Here is a 17,281-nt window from a genome sequence, read left to right as displayed (position 1 = left end):
TTTTCTTTCGGATAAAAAAATGATTCGTTAAAGAACAAAAAAAAAAAAAAAAGAAAATGTAAAAAGTACTTACATTAAATAATTCAATAATAAATAAATAAATACAAATAAATACAACAACAACAAAAAATGGATAGATCCTTTGTTTAATTGTTAAATAATTTCAATTATAATAATAACTCATTTAAATATTATTCAAAGTATCAAAATAAGAAAGTTGTGTTAATATAGTGTAATTGGTTTATAATTCGATACAAGATAGAAATAAATAAAATAATACTTTGTTAATATTATCTTAAAATAATATTACAAGTTTATGAGAACAATTTAAGATTATTCTGATTACAAAATCATTTTCTTTTCTTTTTCTTGTTATTTTTTATTTTTTTGATCTAGAAGTCAGGAAGTAACTACTATCACATTAGTGAAATCGCACGTAGTAAATTTGTATATAATACTTGACAAACATAAAGCTTAGCTTGTTTTTTCGACGCGTTAAATTTCACGACTCGTCCTTTTCTTTTTTTTTACGATCTGAGAGAATCATTCTTTCTTATTTCTTGTTCTTTCTTCATATCACCTCGTGAAAGGTTGAAATCTCTCTCCCATTGCTATGAATTTTTCTTGACATTTTGTTCCTCCTTCAAAGGAGGAGCGAGCGAGCGACCGAGTCAAATCGTAAAAGTTGAACTTTATCGTCCGAATGAGAAAATATATATATATATTTTTTTTTTATTGGCAAGCTTAATACGATTTATATTATTGAACGAGAAATAAATCATTTGCTAGTGTGATAAATACTTAATAAGACAAAGATGAATTTGATTGTGATAGAAGTTTTCGTATCTTCAATCGAACATTCTTTTGTATTCTTACGAGAATTCTTACGAAAAAGGGAGAGAACGTTTCGTATATCTTTTAGCAATAGCATTAAATCGGATGGAGGAATAATAGAGAAGGAAACTTGGTTTCTAGATAGCCATCGAACGTTTCACGATGAGCCTGACAAGTGGATTTCTCTTGATCCGTCACGAGATGTACAGATAGATAGGAGTATTTGTCTGACCACTGCTTGACTTTTATTACTTGCTACCGTATCACCATCATTCGGAGTACATTTAGATACGAATTACATGTATTAACGTTAAAACATAAAATCTATATTAATTCATGTAATAACTATATTGACCTATTTAACATATTCGTCACACCATGTCACCATATATGGTGACGGGTATACCCATCGGGGGTGACGCTCTTCTTGTTGAAATTATAGGATTTTTAGTTGGATTTTATTTTTGTATTATTTTCGGTTAATAAACGATAGTTTGATATTTTATTATTTTCGCTAAATAAAATATGATAATATAATATAACAATAATACTCGGTTCGCGCATTATTGATATTTCTACTTACCGCTTCTTTACGTTACGCGTATCGGACTGATTATGAGTCACAGCAACGTGTGACGGGGCACTCCTAGTTTAATATAAATCTACATGATTATTAAATATGATTCATTTTAGAATATTAGAATGGAAAATTTGGTGGCAAATCTTGACATTAATCGTGTCAGAATCTTACATATCCTATGATCGATGGCATCGAGTTCGTACCTATCAACGTGACACTCACGCGAGTCAAAGATGAATGATAAGAAAAAACATTTAACTCGATTTAATATTCTTACCAACTTACTATCTTTATCTTTTTGTTTTTTCTATCTTTCTATTAATCTGACACTTTTTCTTTTTAAAAAGAAAATGCATTCACATTTTATGCCATAATCGAGTCAAAAAGAAAAGAAGATAGGAAAGGTGTTTGTCTGTAATGAGAGTTCCATTAAAGCATTCGCCATTGTTATACGTATTTTTATATGCATTAAAAAAGTATTAGTAAGTAGTAAATAAGTATATAAGTACATTGAAATATTTCTAAACGATTTATACTCATCGTTATCACGTCGTTAACGTGTCTTCTTATTTATCACAGTTTCACCGTAATTCTCTACTTCGTATTTTTTTTTTTTTTTTTTTTTTTTTTAAAGAAATTCTGATAACTTTCGTCTTTAGAAAATGTAACGTTGAATATTGTGAGCTGTCTCGTTAAAGTTTTTAAATTAAATATTATCTTTCGTATCGCTTGTAAGGAAAAATCCAAAGGGTGTAAATGAAAGAACTAAAAAAAATTAAAAAAAGAAATTAAATATAATTAACTATAAGAAATAAAACGTTGATAATAATTGGAGGATGATGATAAAAATGAACATTAATGATAAAAAGGGAGTCATTCGTATGAGATTAGTAACAAAGTTAATGATATTGTTTTACAGGAAAAACAACAACAACAAGAAAAAGAGAACTTTTAAACGAGAGAATTATGTTACTTGGATAAAAATTAGACTTTGCATTGCGATGAGCAGAAAAATAAATATAAAGAACAGAAATTTCAACGTTTATACAGACACAGAGAGTCAAAATACATTTTATATTTTACTTCATCCTTTTTCTTACAACCCTTTCTACATCTTTGTAAATATAATCTCATTATTTTGTAATTCTATATATATATATATATATATGTATCCATCTATATTTATCTTTTTCTATCTACTTTACAAACGGATAAAAAACTTTTGATAAATCACGCAAGTTCGTTGTTTTTCAACGAATAACTTATGGTTAGATATTTCTTGTTATTTTTCTTTGCTTTAACTTTGCTTTGCTTCTTGTTGTTTGTCTTCTTTTCGATTTTACAATATAACAAAGGTTAACCTTTCTCACGGGAGATGCACGTGACGGTTGTTGGGTTGGGTTGGGTTGGGTTGGTTGGTTGGTTGGTTGGTTAGGTTCGCAGTGCTAATGTACGCGAGTACGTTCACGTCAGACTACTGTATTTTAGCTTTCAAAGTTTTTTTTTCAGATATATATATATATATATATATTTTTCCCTTACAAGTTATATCCATAGAAATGATGCGCACGCGCTCGTTTCGTTTTGCTTAACATCTATTCAATGGTATTGAATCGTATGCATGAAGAGAGAGAGAGTATTCTATCTATTGCGGGGTTAAGGGAGGATAGAAGAGACGGAGGTGAAGCAAATGGTAGAAAAAAAAAGTAAAGGTAAGAAAGCAAGAAAAAAAAAACGGCTGAAAGAGTGGAAGGTAGATAGAAATGACGTCATTGAACGGGGGGGGGCGCCCGTTTATAAAATGAAACGTATCCTCGATTCCCATTTTTTTTCTTTTTTTTTTTTTTTTTTTGTCTCACGCTAACGAGTTTTATCTTCTCACAAATGATCCATCCCACCACCCTTAACCGTTCTTCCTTTGATCCCTCTTTTTTTGTTTTTTTTTTGTTTTTTTGTTTTTTGTTCTTACGTTTCGCGTGTTAAGATCGATCCCGTTTTATTTCCTTCTTTATTTATTTTTTTTTCTTTTTTTTTCTTTACTTATTCTATTATTTATCTTTATATCTTTTAACGATCTATTGTCGATATTTATTTATTTTCTTTTTCTTTTTCTTTTTTTTCACCCTCGAATTCGTTTGAATTTATTTCGGCTTTGGTAACGAAAAATCTCTTTTGCCCGGTATTTATCTAAACTTTGTTGTTCTATTTTTTTTCTTCTTCTTCTTTTTCTCTCAATATTTTTTACATTCGGTATTTTTTCCTATTACATAGTCAGAATCGTTTTTTTTATCGTCGTGAACAAAACAACAAAAACAACAACAAAATGCCTAGCTTGAGTTTTTTTGTTTTAAGAAAATTTCTATTGGTCTCAATTTTTGTTGTATTTTTGGTGAATCTAAGTCGAAAATAAAAATAAAAATACAAATAAAATCTGAATGTGTTTTTATTCAAGCAGAAGAAGAAATGTTCTCTCATTGGATAGGTCGGTGCATCGTATTTTCTTCGTTTGTTGGTTTCTCGTTTACGAATGGTCATAAATTATCTCGCTTGGATATTTTCTCTCGACGAAGCGCGTACGTACCGTACCCTTTTATGAAGTACGATACTGCAAAGAATTTTCAAATGCGGGCCCAGTATTTCGCTGGTGCATTGAGAAAATTGAAAACGTGCCACTTTAAACTCAGCGAATTCGCCACGCATCGTTCACCCCATCGAACGTTTTAACCCCCCGAACGATGACCGCCGACCGGCTCGTTTGTATCGGCACTTCATCGCATCCAATGAACATCTACGCGATCGTTCGAAAGATCCTTCCTATACCTTTTCACTTCTTTTCTCTTTTTTTTCTCTTTTTTTTTCATTTTCTCTCTCTCTCTCTCTCTGTTTTTTTTTTAAATATTTTTTACAAGACGAATGAATCGTGAAATAACTCGACTGCGAATTTTCATTCTGATGTAACTCGATCTTTCTTCTTTTTTTTATTACCTTGTAAATACTTGTTAATCAAATCGTGTATATCAAAATATACAGAGATTTGAAGTCACTATTATTTAAATGATTACAAATTTAGGAGTATTTATTTTATGCTCGAACATTTTAAATAAAATGAAATTCTCGAGCTTATCGTTACAGGGATACTCATAACGGAAATGATTTTTTTTAATTGTTTTATAATTTACAAAATGGTACATTAATTTCTATTTTAATCAACATGCCAATAGAATTAAGATATAATGATATTTTTTTTTTTAAATTAGTTCCAAAGTGAAAGATAATAAAGCGATATTAAATTTTATGAACTTTGATCCTTTATTACTATCTTTTAGATATAATACAACATCTATTATTATTATTATTATGATAATGAATTTGATATTGCCGTAAATATATTTAGACGTTTATAATTTAAAATGTAAATTAATTAGCTTGGGTAGAGAAATACTCGTCGGATTAGAATCATTACTTGAGTTTATCCTACGATATACGATTGAAACATTCTTGTTTATTGAAATAATTGTTTATAATAATGAATAACTCTCTCTCTCTCTCTCTCTCTCTCTCTCTCTTTGAGAATATATTAAAATCACATGTTTCAATAAAGTACAAAATTGATTATTTGATTATTATATTATTAAAAATAAATATCAAAATGATAATAACGTAAATTATAATATAAAATTATTATTACATTAATATTATAATCAAATCAAAGAAATAAATCCTTTTTTTAACCATTAGATTTACGGATGTTTTGTTCATTATTTTCTTAATTATTTAATAACATTGTTTGAATGAAGGGTTGAGTAAAGGAATGGAACAACTAATATTTACGTATATTTCATTACATATAACATAATTCATTACATATAAAATAATCAAATGAGTCAAATTGGCTCAATTCGTAAATCTAATGTTAAAATACAAATGCACTTACGTCTTATAAGTAATAAGACAAAACACACACACACATATATACAAAAGCATAGATAAAACTTTCCAAACGTTTTCTTGTCTAACTCATACGTGTATTGTTAAGTTAGACGTTTCTAACTCGAAAAGTTCTTCATGCAGCACCACAGCGACACGGATCTTTCTCCTTACGACGACTTTCCGTGCCTTATCGTGCTCCTCCTATAGATCTTCCTTTCTCTCTTTCACTCTTCTACAGTTTCTTGAAGATTGCTGTTGAAAATTTTCGTCCCCCTCATCCCCCATCCCCCCACTCATCTCCCCTATCCCCCCCACCCCATTGGTTTCTCTCTCTTTCTATTTTTATTCTTCATGTTCTCGGCCTCACTTTTCGTCGAGCTGAGAAATTCAGTTTAATAGAAGCATACCGGCTACTGTTCTGGTCATACAATCTTTTCATGCAATCTACATAGTTTATGCCACACATCCACACAGGTGCACACACATACCATACATGCATATTAATCATGTATACAGACACAATAATATACCTAGATTTATTTCAAATCATTCCAGAAGAATCTATTGTCGGATTGTTAACACTTTGTATCTTCTTTTTCTTTTCTTTTTTTTTTTTTTTACCTTTCCATGCAAATAAGATCGATCGATCGATCGATCGATCGATCGATCTCTTCCACACCCCATCCCCATCTTTGCCACTTTAACTTGCTCTCTTATTTATATTTCTTGTTTTTTTTTTTGCTTTTTATTATTTTCTGCACTTTATTTTCTACAAAAAAAAAAAAATGTTATAAAACTACGATATTTACGAATAACAATTGTATAATTGTTGAATATAAATAATAAAAGTAAGAGAGAGAGAGAAGAGAAGTGCAAAAAAAAACAAAATGAATCTTTTCGTTAGATAAAAATCGAATTGTTTGAATTTTTTTTATTGTTGGTTTTTCCCTGTAATTTCTTTTGTTGCAAATGGAAATGATTGAAAATGATGAGATAGAATTTGTATTGCGAATAAAGTGAACGGTTAAGTTATGCTACTAACATCTCTCTCTCTCTCTTTTTTTTCTCTCTCTATTAATTCAAGATTATTCGATCATGATTAATAATGAAAAGAGAGAAGGGACGTTAACAAAACGAGAGCAAAGCTTTCTACGGTAATTAGAGATAAATTGTAGCACGTGTTGCGTGAAACATAAGGGTAATAATAATACGTACATGCGTATGTATCATAGTACTTATACACGAGCTTATGTTACATAGCAAATAACAGCACTCTCTTTTGCGTATGACCAGACTTGTATTATGTTTATAACAATAAAATGTTTTTCCCTTTATGGTATATATCAAGTTACAAACGTGTATATACATTTGGTTTATTTTACTACTGTTTAATCAATAGAAACATTATCAAATACATCCATCACATATCGGGTCTGAATTTAAAGAATAATTCTGGTCTAGAAATTAGACAAAAAATGTGATTTTTTTATTTTTTACATATTTTCAAAGTCTAACCTTTTAAAAATATGTCCTTTGGAGGATTTTTCAAAATTCCATTTATTTTCGGAGATATAGCTGTTTTAGTGACTATTATACGAAACTTTAAACGCGTTTTTTTTCTTGAAAGTATTTTCATTCTTGAATTATTTTAAAAAAAAAGAAAAAAAAATGTTTTATCATTTTATTTCGTTAAAGAAACTATCGGGACATATTTTTTTTTTCTATGTATCTGTTCTATTCAAGTCCGTTTTCCTAGGTGAAATTAAATGGAATTTTAATTTCTATTGAATCAATTACAAGGTTACCTATATCAAGCGATATCGATAATTAGTAAAAGATAACGATCGCGTTAATTACTCTCTTAAAGAAGAGTCGATCTCTTAACGAAGAAGAAATGAGTATGTTACAATTATCCTCCTTGGAATAGATTGAATTCGAGCTTGGATTTTCTACAAAATTCTTCTTCTTCTTCTTCTTCAACAACGACGACGACGACTACGACAACGACGACAACGACGACGACGACGACGACTTGTTCAGCCATTAATGACCACGAGGGTATTCTCACTAACGATATTCATTACTAACATTCTTCTACGTTAATAAAATATATAGAAAGAGAGAAAGAAAGAGAGAGAGAGAGAGAGAGAGAGAGATTTCAAAGGTTGGAAATCTGTGAATACGTAGTATTAACGATTGTACGTATAATATACGAGGTGAAAAGAACCGATAGTATGATTGATATCTTAGAATGGGTTGATCCTCTTTTACATCCCTCTTTTTCTTTTACTTTACTTTACTTTACTATACCTTACTTTACTTTACTTTATTTTACTTTACTTTACTTTACTTTATTTTACTTTATTTTACATAATACGCCGATATTCGCATTCACGCGTACTTGGACATTTTCCAATAAGTATCTTTTCACCATTTTCTAAGATATATTTTTCTAAGAGTCGTTACAATTGTCAAGTTGAATTTCCTTCTTGCGGAAAACTTTTATGGCACGCGTAAAAGATCTAATCCGACTTTTGGAAACTCTTTTAAAATCTAATCCTAAAAGGTTTACTCGAAATAATCCGTTTGTAACGTCTTGCCTCTTTTTCGTTCTATATATATTTTTATATACATGTGCACGTGCGTACGTGTGTGTGATGTATGTATGTTTAAGCATGTTTTTATATACGAACGTATTTTACTAGTAAATGTATTCCACATACATTTGAAAAAGTATATATGTTGTTACACATTCGACACATGTAAAATAGTATTCGGAACACGTGTAACGTACATTTTCTCTGGAATACTGGAAATTCCCAATTCCCTGAAGAATACACAGAAGAACATTAGGGTACTTGAATAATCTACCTCTTATGTTTCGCTAGAAATTCGTAAGAGTAACTGATACTTGATATTACTCATTGATTTTATTTTTTAAATGAATTTAATTCTAAATATTTTCTATACGAGTTATTTATTTATCGATTAACAGTATTATTATAACGAATTAATTTTTTTAATTTTTTTTTTTTTTTATTTCAATCAATATTGATTAAATAAACAAATTTGTATCGATGAACATACCAAAAGTTAAAGTTTTCATTTGAAATAATTTGATATTTACAAATTAATTTCTCTTTTTATTATTGATCGATAATTAGAAGAAAAAAAAATAGTTGAAATTTTTTATATGATATTTTTTTTTTCACACGTTCAATTTAAAATAGTTGAATGAGGAAAAAAGGTAGAATCTGCATATGAATATATTAAAACGATCAGTAACAATTTTTATTGTGAACTCTCATCTCCGTTTTCACGGGTTTTGCTCTATTACCTGGGAATTAACCTACATTCTCAGTACGCTAACGACGGACCTCAATTTTCTAGCGTTATCGCCGTACGTGAGAGAAATCCCTCGATGCTCGTGTGGGGAAATAGCACGTCACAGAATTTATTCGATACTCATATTAAATCTAAACCATACACTCTTTTTATTTTTCCAATTCTTTAGAATAATTCCCCATGTTAATGATCATATATATATATATATATATATATATATGTTTTATGAAATTAGTGGTTGACTTCGGCTGTCCCTGAACCAGTCCGGGACTGTTGTGCACATTACTTCGAACTATGTTAATGATCATACGTTTTTTGATTTTCCATTTCGTTTCGAGTAAAACGTTGAAAATAATCCTCAATATCAATCGATAATATTTCTATACGCTGTTGCTTTCCAATCATCACTTATGTTGGCTCTACATTTATTTTCAAACAAATCTTTCCTATATTACTAATAGTTCTTGGTTATTTTTATTTAATATAAATTTTGTTAAGTGAAAACTTCTTTAGAATGGGTGTGATTTGAAAAAATGTAACGGAGCGGTAGGCGGCTATGTAACGATGCGGTAGGCGGCTATGTAACGAAGCGGTAGGCGGCTATGTAACGGAGCGGTAGGCGGCTATGAAACGGCCGCGATACTAAATAAAAAGAGAATACAATTATCTTACATCAGATATTTTTTATTACATTAGATATTTTTTAAAGTTTATTTATTAATTATCGATATATATAAAAAAAATTATTATCAAATATATATATATATATATATACAATGTAATAATGTAATAAAAATATATTAAAATAAATATTTTCGCGATAGGAACGAAATTGCATGGTCGAAGTATAACATCTCGCATCGAATATAAAATTAAGGATATGATATAAAAAAATACGAAATGTTTAAATTAATGTATAAAATGAAAAATGAAAGAAGGAATCGAATAATTTTGAGACGAATGAAATATTGTAGGAACGTAGATAGTATTAATTAATTATTGGATAGAATGTTTTTTTTAATGTGAATTGTACTTTCAAACGCAAGTACTGTTTTTAGTGAGCAAAGTGGTCGTTCAGTTTTCCTTTTTTGGGTTTCGATAGTAAGTGCAGCGTAAGAATATGTTGTTGGGTACTATCGAGACGGTCCGGTCCGGTCCGTTTTCTTGGACAACGAAAGACTTCTTTTATGTGCTCGTTTCTTTTCTCTATGTATAAATATATATATATATATGTATATGTATCTTTTTATATACGTGTATGTTCATCTATATATGTGTGTACCATTTCAAATTCTAAGCAATGCAGTAGAGAGTTTAGTTCACTGTGCGTTTTTGAATTCTCAGTCGTATCTTTTGAAATCGATCTCTCACACCATCTTCTTTTCACATCCCCTTCGTATTTTCTGCAGAATTTCATTCGTCCTTTTCAATTTTCTTTTCTTCTTCTTCCTCCTCGTCGTCCTCCTCCTCCTCCTCCTCCTTCTCTATTTCTCTGTCTTTGGTTTGCTGCTCGTCTCGTAGTCAGAACATGTTGACGGGGACAAAACTAAAAAAATAAAAAAAAAATAAAATAAAGGAAGGTGTCGAACAAAATTGCATTCATGACTATGAATTCAAGACTACATTTGCAAGTTGATATATTTGAAGTAGCTAACAAAAGTGATCATCACAAATCTGTGTGTGAAGTTTATAATAAAAAAAAAGTTCTATCGTTTCTAAATAGTGTTTATTCAAAATGCAATGGCTCAAATGCTTTTTATATTATACGTTGTTGTTGTTGTTTTTTATCGAAATTTATTTTTCTTCATGAGAATAAAATTGTGTAGATAATATACGTGTAAAAAAAAAAGAAAAGAAACACATACAATTACTTTTCGTTCAGAAAATCGAATCAAGTACGAACAAGTACGTTCAAGTATGAACGTGAAAGGTACAGTAATAAATACGTGTGGTACAAGTAAAAACAGAATAGAAGTAGACGATGATAATAAATGAGAATCTAGTGAAAAAGATACGACGCGAGCTTAAGGTGTTTTTTTTTTTTTTTTTTATCCCGAAATGGTAAAAAAGAACAAGAAAAAGAAATAGGAAAAAGAAGAAAAAATGTCTGCGGAACGTGGAAAAATCGCTTATTTTCGATCGCGTCGTCGGCTTATATGTTACCGTCACAATTACTCATCGTTATCTTCTTGTGCTACGCTTTCGGTTATACCGTAACGGGATATAAATCATCCCAGTTCTATGTTGAAATCGTACATTTAATAATTTCATTGAAATACCTCGATATCTATATTTTGTCGAGTTATCGAATGACAAACGTTCATTCCCGTTTTCCTCGAAGACCTACATAGAAAAATATTCAAAACTATGGTTTTTTTTTCTCGGTTGATTGAATTTTCTTTTTGGATGGTAGTAAAAGTTAGCGAAATGGATGAAATTCAAAAGGAACAAAGATACGAAGAGGAGAGAGTGTGAGGAGGGTTTTGAGGAGAAGGAAAAGGAGAATGAGAATAGTTGAAAATACTTGGTGAGAATAAAACGAGTTATAGAAAAAAAAAAAAACAAAAAAAAATGTTGGAACTCGTAATGGCCGTGAGACGATCGTCGAGAGGGAAATGCGAGGAATTGTTATGGGGATAAGTTTCACGATGTGAAACGAGCTAAAAGAAAGTAAGTAAGAGCAAGAAAGATGTGTACATAATATACATATATCGGAGTGGTATAGTAACCCCTCATTTCGCCATTAAGTTGAACTACCTTGAAACGTCATTAAATCGGAACATTGTTCGAAGTATGTAGCTATTCTTTGTCTAAACTCACCCCCTTTTGTGTCCGATGCAACCAACCATAATCGCGATGCAACCGACCATTGCGCGATGCAAGTTCGTTGATGGACCGAAAACGACTTAGAATTAGAATGGGTTTTGGAAAGGGTGGGAGGGGGGTGTGTGTGGATGTGTAGAGCTAAAAAGGAGTCGAGGTTGAAGGTATCTCTTTAAGCATTAACCCCTTGCGGCTTGTAACGTTTTACTCTATTACGTTGGCCACGAACATGTTGAATTTCTGTCGGAGAGAGAGAGAAGAATGATATATAAAAAACATAAAATAAAAAATTATAAAAATAATAAAAATGAAAGAGAGAAATAAAGTTCTCTTATCTTTCTTGATATTTTTTTTTCCTCATTTAGGTGCGTTCGTACGTGCGTGCTTGCGTGCGTTTTTCTCTCTTTCTTTCTTTCTCTCTCTTTTTTCCCTTTTTCTAGTTCTCGCATAGTCGTTCATGAAAAATCCTAATTTCGCCATCTAAATGCATCCAACGCAGTTGGGGCTAAATCGTCGCAGCACTTCCGAGTAGTTCGTGCCGTTGAGGTTGGCTTCTCTCGGTAGTTACTGATATAATAAAGCCATTCCTAACTTAATCCCTCTTCCTCTCTTCTCTCACCCTCTAACTCTTTTCACCATTTCAACCTCTCTCTCTCTCTCTTTCTCTCCTTTTGCCCCGTTCTTACTAGCTTAGATCTTTCCGCAAGTCTTCTTCTTCTATCGCTCGTTAAAGCATCAACGAGGATCGATAGTGTTCTTCGTTCCTCTTTCCATTTTCGAGTAGAGTCTTAACCGATCGATCCATTCGCGGTATCCGAGATGCGCTCGTGTGTATCGAATATGAGGAACTTCAGTTCGAATCAATCCACGCTCAACAAAGTGGAAAGAGAGAAGAAGAATATAATAAAAAAAGAAGCAGAGAGAGTGAGAGAACTTTTCGTGTGATCACGTTTGTAGAACACGGAGAGTACATTCAAAGTTTCAACTCTTAAAACACGAATTCACAATTCGTTCTTTTTTTTTTTTTCTTTTTTTTTTTTTTTTTTATCATTTCAATAAATCACGATAACGAATTGTCGCGTTTTTCATCGAACTAATAAATTCGATTCAAGGATTAAACGTTAATCGTTTCTCACTATCGTAATAGGGGTGGGTCATACACGTGTGTTTCCTGCTGCCGTAATCATTTTTCGTTTCTTTTTGTTTTTTGTTTCTTTTTTTCTTTTAATTATCAGTGCAACGTTCGCGGTTAAAGTTCCATTGATTTCACATCGATTTCAATACTCTGTGTTATTGCTGCTGTTACTTTGGTTACTGTTGTCGTTGTCATTGCTGTTGATATTTTGTTCTTTCTGGCTCCATCTTTATTTCTCATTCTTTGATTTTTGTTTTCCCCATTCTTCCATTGATATAGATATTTGTTGTTACATTTTTCCAAACGTGTTCGAATTTTACCGTGTTATTTTTTTAAATTCGTATATGTTTGATTTAGTATTTTTTCTCTTCTTTTTTTTTTGTTTTATATCCAACGGTTAACGATAATATTTTCCTTTCTCTCTCTTTTTCTTTCTAAACTCCATTTACCCCTTGTAAAGAAACACATTCATCCGTGAAACGTTACTCGTTTGGAAAATAATGTTCCGAGCATTCGGAAGATCATTCGTTCAGGTTGTTTGTTGTAATTGTTTCAAATTGTATTAACATTTTATACGATAAATAAAATAATATTAACGTGTTTAATCGTTTATGCAAAATTTAACGAATTCGATTTTTCGTCATACGTTTCAATTAATAAAATGACAAAATATTTCTGTTATAAACGTCGTTAATTTGTAAATCCAAATTTAACGACGTTCATAATTTTGTTGTAAAATTTGTCGATTCATTATTTTTTTTTGTTTTTTTTGTTTTGACCTCATGAACCAAAACGTTAAAATTAAAATATTTTCAATTCTATCATGGAAAAAGTATTCTTTATCTTCTTCGTTGAAAATAACAGCTGCGTATGAAATTGTTCCGTATCTAAGTAATATTTTACAATAATTTTTTTTTTGTCTTACGTCATCTCGACTATTTTCTTGTAATATCCACGAAAACGTATATATAGTATATACGCACAGGACGGGTTGTAATTAATTAGAAGCGAACTTTTTGTAAAAGTTTCGCAAGTTCGTTTACACAAGGATCGTTAGGTTCTTCCTTAAAATTACGTATCCTATGTAGATTAAAACATTTTTCTCTTCTTTCCGTTTTTTTCTTTTTTTTTCTTTTTTTTTGTTCTTTCCTCAGACTATTTTTTTGTTCCTCCCTACTGTCTTTTCCATCCCTGTGTATATGAACAAACGTCAAAGTGAATATTATTTTCAAATTTTCGCGCTAACACGGAGAATAATGTGCTCGAACGAAAAAATGTGTTTCAACAAAAACAAAAACGAAAAAGAAGATTTAAACAAAGAATAAAAATATGACAAAGCTAAAGTACAAATCTTATCTATCTTTATCACTCTTTATCTCATTTTCGAACAAAGTAGAATTATTCGTTATATTATTCAACTTCAAATTCATAAACTCGTGTTCCATATCATAGTGTGTTTTAAGTTTTATTTTAACAAGCTTAAGAAGAATAAGAATAAGGTTAAAATAACGTTCATGAAATTCCTTACAATGGAATGATCAATCATGTCGCATTTTCGATAAACAAGACGTCGACCAAAGACCACGTTGAAAATGTAGATTTCCTTTTCGTTAATTTTCTCTTGTGAATACTCAGGTTAAGTTAGTTCTGAAAGTCACATTTTTTTTCGATCTTAAGTAAATAAGCTACTTAACTGCGACTCAGTTAAAATCTCATTAAGATCGTTTTGTGAAACGCGAACACCGAACAGTAAATTTGTCTGACGTAAGACAGAAAATATAGACAGAAATGGGGACGAGTAAGTAGACTATAAAATATATGGAATGAAATAATTGCAAGAAAAAAAAAAAAGAAAAAAGAAATAAAATTCTAAAAGTTAATTGATAATAAACTCTCATTCGAATTTTTATTAATCATTTGACCTATATTATGACGTATACCATACGACGTGATGTTTCTGTCCTAAAACTGAAAGCGACGTCCTACGAACACGCTAAGACGCTGCTTGAGGGGTAACACCATTCTAAAATTTTCAAAAAATCGATATTTTTTGTAGCTTCAAAGTGTACTTTAGATGTCTAAAAACAATATGTACTTGGTCTCGAAGCAAAAAAAAAGATTTTAATCACGCCAAATCTTGGTTTTAGCGAAGCGTGAGAATGGGACACTGTAGGCGCTGGTTTAAAGCGTAGCGCAAGGAACCACTACTGTGAAATTAGCGTGTAGGTCAAATGGTTAAATTTTTATTTAATATCAAAAAAATTATTTTAATATAATTAAAATTAAAATTAAAATTTATAGTATATATATATATATATATATAAAAAGTTAAATATCTTAAATAATTTCATTTTTACCAGAAATATTTCATCCAAAATATTGCTAACGGGATTATTCGCATATTTCTTGTTATTAAAGTGTCCCACTTAAAATAACAAAGAACATGATATGGATGAATTTTAAATTACAGTTCTCTCCTAACTGTATATCCTATATTTCAAGTTTTACAAAAAAAAAAAAAAAATAATTTATAATTTTTAATCGAAATCCTAGAATCCTATTTTTTACCATCGATACTCATATTCAAGATTTTCACTCGAGGAATGTAGAAGAAATAAATGAATGAACATACATATACTACATATATACACCTAAGTAATACATATATAGGAGATATGTACACGGATAAGAAAGAATATGCATAGGAATAGTCGACAATGTGGAGAAGAGGTGGGTGGGCGGGGATGGGGGGGGGGGGATGGGGGTGATAAAATATTTGGAAAAAGAGGTAAAAAGAATAGATAGGAAGATATTATATAGTTCTTTCCACTGCACTGTTTCAATTACATATTCTACTCTCGTATATTTCTTTCTCTCTCTCTCTTTCTCTTACGCATATTCTCTTGTATGAGGAGGAAAGGGGGCGGGAGGGGTAGAAAGGGGAAACTGGAGAAGTGGAGGGTGACCGGAACGAGCCAGATTCGCTCGAATTTTAATCAGCCTCGGTCGGTCGGTCGGTCGGTCGGTTATTCGGTATGGTCCGAGCTTGCGTTCACGTGGTTAAAGGTCGACCCACTCCATTTCACTCGTTTAGAAACTCTGGCAAAAAAAAAAATCTTAATTAATTATTCCACGTTATTGTCAACGAGAGAGTAGTGCGAAAGTCGAGAGAAAACGTTTGAGAGAGAAAATGAGAGAAAAAGAGAGAGAGAGAGAATACGAAGGACGACATAATGTGGGTCTCGCATGAGCTCGTTTTGTTTGATTTTTTTTGTTTTTTAATTTTTTTTTATGACTGTTAAATCTGCGTGAGAGAAACAGTGCGAAAGAGAGAGAGAGAGAAAGAGAGAAAGAGAGAGAGAAAGAGAGAATGAAAGAATAACAAAAAAAAAAAAAGGAAGAAAGGTGTATGGGAGCGAGCGAACTGCTACACCAGTGGTGTTTTGCTTTTGGTTTTTGTACAAGTTTTCGTTATTGATCCGAGAGCTGAGCGTGTTTCATAGGACGAAGATCGACGCCAGACGATCTATCAACGTCTTCGTGACAAGACTTTACTAAACCGTTGACCCGTGTGGCAAGTAAAACTTTTTGTGAAATATTGTTGCACGTCTATCGTCTCCTTTACCCCTTTTTCTCATTCTCATTCTCTCCCTCTCTCTCTCTCTCTCTCTCATACACACACACACTCTCTCTCATTATTACTTTAGGTATTTTCTATTTTGTACTTCGACTTATTTTGTTCTTAAAAATCCCTTGGTTTTTGATATCGTCAATTGATAAAGTTACTCGTGCTAATGTTTCATAGTTGCATACTTACTGTATACCATAAGATAGTATTGTAAATTGACTCTGTTAGCCTTGAGAAAGATTAATCGTACCTTTTATCATAGTTTCATGAGTTTGGATGATAAAACTAAAACGAAATGTTGATTGGTTCATTTGAACAAAATGCAGGTGTAAATAATGCGTCTGACGTATTGTTACGAAAATTAGTTTGTTGTAACATGTTACAAATGAAAGTTCGTGATGTTTGTTCGTAATTATTATTGTGGATCTTGTTTTTAAGTGAAAAATGATCGAAATTGTGGTTTTTTTGTGTGTTAAGTGTGATGTTTTACATACATGTGGTAATAATGAATAAATTATTTGTAACATTGCTTTACAAGTTCAATTGCTTTGAATGTCTGTAATTTTTACATAATAGAGTTGTACAGACAAAAAAAAATATATATATATATATATATTTTGTTTTTCTTAAGATCAAGAATACAAATTTATTTGTATATATTTTTCCTTCATAATTGGCTTCATATATGTGTACGAGTTAAAAGTACTGCGTATGCAATTATTTGTATTTATTTTTCAGCATAATTTGGTATAATCTCAATTTAACGTTATATAATAATAATAATAATAATAATAATAATAATTTCAGTTATTTAAACTCATAAATTTGGTATAATTTATTTCAACAAATAAGCGAAACTCACTTGACCGTTTTACATTTTATTCCATTGCTTGAAAAATGAACTTTATTAATAAAATGGTAAAAGAGTTATTACCTTATAATATATTTTTGTTTTAAATTTAATTTTTTATTCCGATAAATGAACGAGATCGATCAATTTTTTTTT

At 30.8% G+C, this 17,281-nt stretch overlaps 1 protein-coding gene across 13 annotated transcripts in view; it reads left to right on the top strand.

Moving 5' to 3' along the window:
- The window catches only part of LOC107064846 (trace amine-associated receptor 9), a 71,112-nt gene that overhangs the window by 5,730 nt on the left and 48,101 nt on the right, over window positions 1-17,281 (top strand). For 2 of the 13 annotated variants that reach the window (XM_089179324.1, XM_015317946.2), the window contains exon 2: window positions 16,151-16,221. The exons of 6 other annotated variants lie outside the window; for them this stretch is intronic. The gene's annotated coding sequence lies outside the window, so the exon portion shown is untranslated. Of the gene's footprint in view, window positions 1-7,271; window positions 7,403-11,217; window positions 11,360-16,044; window positions 16,222-16,642; window positions 16,775-17,281 lie in introns of those variants that run through there. 5 more of the 13 variants (XM_015317939.2, XM_089179325.1, XM_015318023.2 and 2 more) reach the window with 5 other exon arrangements.

Source organism: Polistes dominula, unplaced genomic scaffold, assembly GCF_049000335.1.
Source record: "Polistes dominula isolate Pdom_NZ unplaced genomic scaffold, Pdom_raw_medaka contig_373, whole genome shotgun sequence".
In the NCBI taxonomy this organism is placed as follows: domain Eukaryota; kingdom Metazoa; phylum Arthropoda; class Insecta; order Hymenoptera; family Vespidae; genus Polistes; species Polistes dominula.
The sequence above is the reverse complement of the archived record's forward strand: the minus strand, read 5'-3'. Positions and strand labels throughout refer to the sequence as shown.